Source organism: Rattus norvegicus, chromosome 10 (genome assembly GCF_036323735.1).
Source record: "Rattus norvegicus strain BN/NHsdMcwi chromosome 10, GRCr8, whole genome shotgun sequence".
Classification (NCBI taxonomy): domain Eukaryota; kingdom Metazoa; phylum Chordata; class Mammalia; order Rodentia; family Muridae; genus Rattus; species Rattus norvegicus.
The window spans coordinates 79,585,852-79,594,345 of record NC_086028.1 but is presented as its reverse complement, the minus strand read 5'-3'; the positions used below and the strand labels follow the sequence as shown (position 1 = coordinate 79,594,345).

The window sequence follows — 8,494 nt, the reverse complement described above, 5'->3', positions numbered from 1 at the left end:
GAGCTAACCCATTCTGGTCTCTTTCGACCTTCGAAGGACCTTTACTATGTATCTCTCCTTGAAGGTGAGTTAGGTACAACTTTCAGCAAAAGTACATTGACCGAGGAGCCTGATTCTCTTAGGGAGCTTCAAAACAGTGAGCTAGGGTCATGGGACACAGGTGAGAATTCTGGAAAACTTCAGGTGAGCGTGGGAAATTCAAGGTATGAGAAAAGCAGAGGCCAGTTCACCTGTGAGATAGGAAAGGACCCAGCCATCCTGCCAAAAAGATGTGAACTTTGGGTAGGGCGGCACTTATCAGATCGGATGTGTGGGGCCTCCTTGACTGTGGGCCTCTGCACACGTATGTGTACACTCCTAGGCACATGCCCACAGAGTCACACATACGTAAACTCACATACAAGCAGATGCCGGCCTGCATATCTGCAGGAGCACACACACATCTTGTGGAAACCTCTCCTAGAATCCTCTCACCCACGAAAACAGGAGCCTCACACATGCAGTACATCCACACAGACCCGTGCACCATACACGCTCACACTCAACACGGCAAGGAAGAGAAGCACAAAACAGCACAAATGGACACACACGGCCATAGTTTGGAGCCCAAGCAAGCACAGACAGGTGCAGTGTGTGCAACCCCAACTTGTGCACACTGGGGCTCCTTCCAGACGCTGGAACAAGGGGACACGTGTGGACACTCAGATAACACGGCTTCATCCTCACAGAGTGACTAAGGCCACGGAAATGGGACCCTGGGGTGGGAGTGGAATCTTGGTTTCGAGGGGGGCTGAACGACCCAGGAACACGTGGACCACTTTCCAGAGGCTTATATCTGTTGAGTATTTTTATCCTTGGCACTCGAATGTCACACAGCCTCCGGGTAGCTCCAGTGTTGCTATCACAAAGGCAGACAGAGTGGCAGGATTTGAAAGCAGGTTGGGTGGAGTGCCTGCTTGGCCCGTGCAAGGGCCTGGGTCCCATCTTATAGAATTCCAGACTACATCGGCTGAGAAACAGCTGACTGGACATGGAGAGAGAAGCTGACTGCTCCCAGCCCACAATCTGCTTGCCCTTTCTCGGGGCTCAGCTTCTCAGAGCCCTGTGGTCCGGGGACATCTTTCTGTGCCTGGCTGTGACCCATTGTCAGTGGCATGGCCCTGCATGTGCACACAGTTTTCCACAGTGCCCGAGCTGTCAGAAGGTCCAGGCATGTGCCTTCTGGCTGGTGAAAGATAAGCCAGTGGATTTCAAAATCTATTTAATCCCTGGGTTCTGACGCACCCTGTTCACCGCCAAGCAGGATCTAGTGCCCACGGATCTGATGTCAGAGGGAGGGAGTGGCCTCTGCTGGCCCTGGCATCACTCCAGCCCTTCTGCCCATGTGGCAGCCTGGCAGGGCTGACACAGAAGAAGAGACGTCCCCGAAGCCTTTGCCTCTTGAATCTCAACCATTTGCTGCCTGCAAATAACAGCACAGGCTGGGAAAGGACTGTGGAAAGCAGGCAAAAGCGATCGGCAGCCAGCAGAGAGCCGGGCACTGCAGTGTAATCTCCTGTTTATTTTACCACAGTAGAAAATGTATTTAGGCACAGGGGTACTTGGAAAAGCTAACAGCTTATCTGTGGAAATTTATCATTCAACAAATATTTATTGTCAGACTGATTGAGGTTCTGGGCACACAGCAGCGGACAGGCAGAAGCCTTTATAATAGAGTTTAAATCCCAGAGACGGACGGGGTACAGGTCACAGACTTTGTGAGGTCAGTGTACAGCAGTTTAAATGGCCAAAGGTACAAATGGAAAAAGCCAGGGAGGGGCGCGGCAGCTCGGGCGATGGTTGCTTTCTGGTTGCTTTTATTTACTTGCTTTTAAAATATTTGCTTTATCATTATTGTACGTGTATATGGGGGTGGGGGTGGGGGATGCCCATTCCTTGCTATGCCTGGGAAGGTCAGAGAACGAGAGTCACTTCTCTCCTTGCAGCTTTACATGAGTTCCAGGGAAGGAAATTCTGGGCCTGTCAGGCGGTCCTGAATGCTTCACCCTCTAGAGGCGCCTAGCGGGGTCTTATTTACTTTTTTGGGGGATGGGCTCCCACTATGTAGGTTAAGCTAGCCTCGAACTCATGATCTTTTGGTATCTGCCTCGTGAGGGCTGGATTACTGGTATGCCTCCCTGTGCCCATGTTAGAGACCATGATTTAGAAACACAAACACCAGAATGCATTTCGGAGGAGTTGTAGATTCATATACAAATTAGAACTGTACCAAGACTCCCCCATCAGCTTCTCTATCCAGGACATCGGACATTTATTGCCATGAGTGGTGGTGGAGGTGGTTGTTCTTCGAACCAGAGTCTACGTAGCCCAAGCTGGTCTCAAACTTAGCATCCTTCTGCCTCAGCCTCCTGGGTGTCAGGGTTCCAGTGAGTGTCGCCACAGCCAACAGTAATTATTACCCACAGAAACTTCTACAGTTGTTTCACCAGACTTCCTTTGTTCACCTGATCCCTTTCTGCTCCAGGACCCCCCCACAGTCGAATTCCATGCCACTGTCTTCTCTCCAGAGGCTTCTCTTGGCCACAGCAGCTCTCGCATATCCCGAGCTCTTGATGACTCTAGTATTTTGAGGGGTCCCGGTCAGGTATTTTGTAGATATCCTAGAATTAGAATTTGCCTGCTGGGTGTCATAGCAGAACCCCATAATTCCAGCACCCAGAGGTGGAGGCAGGAAGAATCAGGAGTTCAAGGCCATCCTCAGTTATATAGTAAGTTCAAAGCCAGCCAGGGCTACAGAAAAACCTGTCTTAAAATACCAAAAAACAACGAATCAATCAATCAATCAATCAATCAATCAATCAATTAATCAATCAGTCAATCATCTGCTGGTTTCTCACAGGTTGTGAGCCCCGAGGAGCCAGGTGACAAAGGGGCAGTGCCACACTGCCAACTTGACCCAGCTGCTGATGGCCTGGCCCTTGGCTGCTGCATGCTGTGAGGGCTCTGCTGAGGAGCCCGACATATCGCGTCCCGTGACGCCTTGGCTCTTCTCTCCCACTGATTGGTTTATTCCGTCACTTATTTGTCACAGGCTGGTAAATGTGTTTTACCCCTGGGCTATAGTCCAGTCCCATTCGCTGCGCTGAGCAGTTGCTCCGGCATGGTTTGACACACCCACATTCCTGTGGCTCCTGCCTTCAGTCCTTCCTTTCTGATGCTTTGAGAAGTTCCAGGCTCATTCCACCCAAGTCCAAGGAGCAGCCATCCATTCATTCAATCACTCAATCATTCATTCATTTCCTTAATTCACTTTGCTTTCCGATCACGGCACTCCTCCCTCCTCTCTTCCCAGCCCCACCCTTACAAATCCCTCTCCCTGCTGCCCCCTCTTTAACTTAGAGAAGGGGAGCCCCCCTTGGGTACTACCCCAGCCTGGGGTATCTAGTCCCAGCAGGTCCAACAGGCAGTCCAGGGGACCTGGAAGGGGGAAGGGGACAGAGACCAAGACCGCTCCCCTCCTCCACTTGTTAGACATTTGCCACAGATGTGTAGGGGATCTAGATCTGGCTCCTTCATGCCCCCTGGTTGGTAGCCCAGGCTCTGTAAGCCCCCATGATACCAGGTTAGCTGACTCTGTGGGTCTTCTTGTGGCCATTTCTTGGAGAGGCCATGAGTCCTTTCATTACAGAATAGTATTAGAAAGCAAGATCCAGGTACAGCAGTGATCTCCGGTTTTGAACATGGAGGTCCTGAATAAGGACCTGGATAAGGTAGAAGGCCTGAGGAGCAAAGCATGGGGGTGTCAGTGCAAAGGCCCTGAGGCAGGTGCATGGGCTGTGTAATCAAAGAACGGAAAAAAAACAGCAGTGTAGGCAATGAGGTGGGGCAGTGTCGATGGTAAAAGGCCATCTCAACAACAAAACAATGACAACAAAAACAAAACAGAACAACAAAGAAGGCCATCACAAAGACTTCAGCTTTCCCTCAGAAGGACAAGGACAGGGAAACCAGGCAAATGGCACCATCAGAGTCCCGTCTTAATAAAATCACTCTGGCTAGGGTGCCAGGAACAGCGGGAAAGTATGAGGGCAGACGCTAGGATGAGGGCGGATGCTAGGATGAGGGCGGAGGCTAGGATGATGGTGGATGCTAGGCTGAGGGCGGATGCTAGGATGATGGCGGATGCTAGGATGATGGCGGATGCTAGGATGAGGGCAGATGCTAGGATGATGGTGGATGCTAGGATGAGGGCGGATGCTAGGATGAGGGCAGATGCTAGGATGAGGGCGGAGGCTAGGATGATGGTGGATGCTAGGCTGAGGGTGGAGGCTAGGCTGAGGGTGGAGGCTAGGATGAGGGTGGATGCTAGGATGAGGGCGGAGGCTAGGATGATGGTGGATGCTAGGCTGAGGGCAGAGGCTAGGATGATGGTGGATGCTAGGATGAGGGCGGAGGCTAGGATGATGGTGGATGCTAGGTGAGGGTTGTTGCTAGGATGCACATCCAGTGAGTGACAATGCTGGCTGGGATCAGGTGGGAAGAGGGGCTCCTGGGGGGCTGGAGAGATGGCTCAGCAGTTTAGAGTATGTACTATTCTTTCAGACTCAAGTTCGAGTCTCAAGAACCACATCAGGTGGGTCACAGCCGCCTGAACTCTAGCTCCTCCTGGCAGATCCAATTCCTCTGGCCTCTGGGCACCTGTATATAATTAAATTAATAAAGAATCTAAAAAACCACACATTCTTCCGTGCGAATGCGCTTTTTTGTTATTTTAATTTTTTTCTTCTTTCCTCCTCCCCCTCCCCCTCCATTTTTCTGGCATAGATACTCGATGAGCAATGGTGACGATCAGGGTTTTGCCTAACTTTGTGGAAGGAGGTGACTGTGGTTAGCCAACTAGGAAGGAGCCTAGAGGACTGGCAGGTCAGGGCTGACTCTGAGCAGACTCGGCTTGACCATCCCATTACTAATCCAAGTGTAGATGGTGAGGTAGTCCCGAGGAGGAGAGGGCGGATCTGAAAGTCTGTTCTGCTGTCCTGGGCATCCCCGGGCTACAGGCTTTAGGCCTATAGGAGCTGCTCAGCCTGAGTCCAACCCGAGGAGCACATCTCAGCCACTGGACAGGGAGGAGAACCTGGAGGGCAGCCAGTCTTTGACTTTCTTCATACTTTAACAGGGCTCAGGCGTGGAAATGTGTCAGGGCAGGTCCACCTACACTTGAACGAACAGTGAATGAAAGGGTGAATGAATGAATGAATCAATCAATGAATCAATGAACGCACGAACAAACTTCTCTCCCCTCTTAGGGCTCCCAGGACTGGCTCAGTTCTCAAGTCTAACTGACTTGGCTTCCAGAAATCCTCAAAAGTGGATTCACATGCATGAAAGAAGGGAAAGAAATCCCCCAGATCTCAGCCGACCACACCTCCACCCAGGTCTTCGAGTCAACCCTCCTTCCCCGCCCTCTGGTTTCCTGTGCTCAAAAGCTAGGAGACCCAGAGAGCTAGAAAAGCACGCTGTTGGCTGGCTGTGGGGGAACAGGTTGGTGAGACCAGCAGCCCAGAGGCTGATGAAAGACCAAAAGTTCAAGGCCTGCTTAACCTACATAGCAAGTTCAAAGCCAGCCTGGGTAACTTAGCTGATACTATGTACCTCATAGGCAGAGTGCCTGCCCTTTTTCTGTGAGGCCCCGGGTTCAGTCCCCAACCGCTACAATAAGCAAATAGTAAAAACCCCAGTTCTGCTTAACCTTTGGGATGGAGGGCAAAGGTCCGGTCTGTGGGTTCCACCTCCCCATCCAGGCTGTCTCCTCCAGAGGGCTGACTCTCAACCCCACCTCCCTGCAACAGTCCGAACCCTCCCTCCTTCCCATCTCCCCATTGCAATAAACCATTCAGGCCATCTGGATAACCAGTGCTGAATCTGGGGTGCTGGCTGACTCGCGGCCTGGCTCTGCCTTGAGCTGGAGGTGCATGGTGAGCCGGAAGTTCTAGGTCTGGAAGCAAGATGGAGGCTGCGGGGGCAAGGAGTAGTGATGGAGGTTATGGAGCAAGCAGAGGGTGCCTGAGGGGAAACAAGTTTTCCCTGTCCTGAGTTTGACCTACAAGAGATTCAGAAAACAGCCATTGACTGTCATCCGAATGGATGACTCTAAACAGTAGTAACAGTGTTAGTTCCTTCTTTTTTATATTTCTGCACTTTCCATTAAAAGTAGGAGGAGGGGGGAGGAAGAGAAATAAGAGGAAGAGAAAAAAGAGAAGAAGGAAGAAGAAAGGAGGGAGAAGGAGGAAGTAGGAAGGAGGAAGGAGAAGAAGGAAGGAGGAGGAGAAGAAATAGAAGAAGAAGAAGAAGAAGAAGGAGGAGGAGGAGGAGGAGGAGAAGGAAGAGGAGGAGGAGGAGGAGGAGAAGGAGGAGGAGGAGGAGGAGGAGGAAGAGGGGGAGGAGGGGGAGGAGGAGGAGGAAGAGGAGGAGGAGGAGGCGGCGGCTTTCTTTTTAGAATAAAAAACAACATTGGGTTGTTCTGCCACCATGTTGGTGAGAGGTTAGCACTCCTGCATCTTTTGAGCTGAGATAGTTCTACGGATTCTTGGGCAGAGGCTGGAGTGGGCCCAGCGATGCTCTGTAGTGTTGCCAGCGACTGGAACCCACCCCAATGTCTGTCAACAGTAAAAAGGGTGACTAAATTATGAGAGTCACACAGCGACAAGTTCCCAGCAAGATGAGCGGCCTGAGGGCACGGCAGGACTTCACAGACAAGACACTGAGCAAAAGAAACCCAATGTACACAGTAGGTATAGTAACTCCATGCTGCATGCAGGCTTTGTCATAAACTGGCCGTCTCAGCCTGTAGGGCTAGAGGGCTGGCTGAGGTGAGGGGATTACCCTTAGAGCTGTCAGTCACTTAGGAGGGTCCTGATGAATTTTCCGGGTTGATTTGAGTGTGTCTTTTTGGCTTTCTTTTCTTTTTGAGGCAGGGTTTCATGTAATCCAGGTAGCCTCAAATTTGATATGTAGTTAAGGATGACCTTGGACTCTGATCCTCCTGCCTCTACTTTCTGAGCTCTAGGATTACAGGCAAGTTCTTTATGAGGTGCAGGAGACACGGAACTCAAGGCCTCACAAGCCAGGCAAGGGGTCTACCAACTGAGGTACATTCCCGGCCCTGCATCGCCTGCCTGGAGCTGTTTCTTGGTCTGGCTAACGAGTATGTGTACCTTACCCCGTGTTCCTCATCTGTACACGTTTGTGTAATGGTTAGCCTGTGTACTTAACGCCCCTTCCCCCCCCCCAAAAAAACGTTCTGTTTTGTTTTTAAAAATGGAAGTCATATCCTCCGCCCCTGCCCCCTCCCCGCCCGCCGCAGGTTAACTCCACCTCCCTTTTCTGTCCATAGGACATAAGGAGAGGTGCCTGCCTCCCTGGTACACAACCCGCTGCCAGACTGTTGCCGCTAGAATTTCTTCGTGCGCCGGGGACTCTGTTTCCATCTAGCAGAGAACACATGGCTCTGGAATCAACCCCGTACTAGATCAGGTGTCTCAGGCAGGGTCAGGCTCTGAAGGCTGGGCCTTCCAGTTTCAACTGGAGCAGGCTGAGGGCTAGGGTTTGGTGGGATGGGGTGCATTAGAACAGGTACATGTGTTGGCGGCTGGGGGATCGCATACACAGCGGCCTCCACCTCTGCAGAATGGCAAAGGTACAACCGTCTGGATTTAGTCAGGGAAGCCCAAGCAGCCTGGCCTGACCTTGTGCGCCACCCCCAAAGGTCATGGCGCTCAGTTCTCTGGGGTTCAAGTTCCCGTGGCAGCCGGTAGGCCAGAAATCAATCCGGGCTGGTCGGCTGGAGAGGGGCGTGGATCCAGCAAGCTGCCCTCAGCAGCCTGGCACGGTTATTTATAACCGTGGGTCGCCTTACCTCCTGACCTTCAGCTGGGACCAGCGATCCACCGCGATTAGCATCTCTCCCGCCGCCCACTGCGAACAAACACCCCTCTGTGTGGCCTCCAGGAGGGCTTGCCGGAAACAGGATGTTGACCCGTACCTCCTCAGGGTGGATCCAGTCCCATGTGAGTTGGGGGGAGGTGGGGTGCGGCTAGGGGAAGGTACCACAGTTACTCCTGTTGCCTTGCTTCCCGGGTTGCAAATGTTCTGGACTATTCTGGGTAGCAGTTTTATTTACAACATAGGACTCCCCAGCCTGGGTCTGCTCCAAAGGGTGCCTATCCCGAGTCAGTGAGAAAGAAGCTGGCAGCCTGGAGGAATTGTGCAGATACGATCCCTAGTACCAAGTACGCTGGAGGCGGGTCACAACCATCACACTGATCTCCCAGCTCCTGGCTGATGGCTCGTCCCACTGGACCCCAAACTCCCACCTGTGGTCTCGGGCAGGGCAGGGGACAGACACCCAGTTTAGTCATTCATTCAGCAGTTAGATTGGGCCTCTACTAGGAACCTCCCAGAAGTTACTGCTTGTGAGGCCGCCATCAGTGGAAAG

The 8,494-nt window shown here is 52.1% G+C and overlaps 1 long non-coding RNA gene across 2 annotated transcripts; it reads right to left on the bottom strand.

The window, feature by feature from the left end:
* Positions 1-1,635: 1,635 nt before the first annotated feature.
* Positions 1,636-8,057, bottom strand: LOC120095280 (uncharacterized). 2 transcript variants are annotated; one of them, XR_010055742.1, is made up of 2 exons: positions 7,916-8,057; positions 1,636-6,013 (listed from the first exon to the last, which is right to left on the bottom strand). It is a non-coding gene; the product is annotated as an uncharacterized LOC120095280 (long non-coding RNA). The 2 variants fall into 2 exon arrangements; XR_010055743.1 differs by having other exon boundaries at positions 1,636-5,211; positions 7,916-8,053.
* Positions 8,058-8,494: the final 437 nt, after the last annotated feature.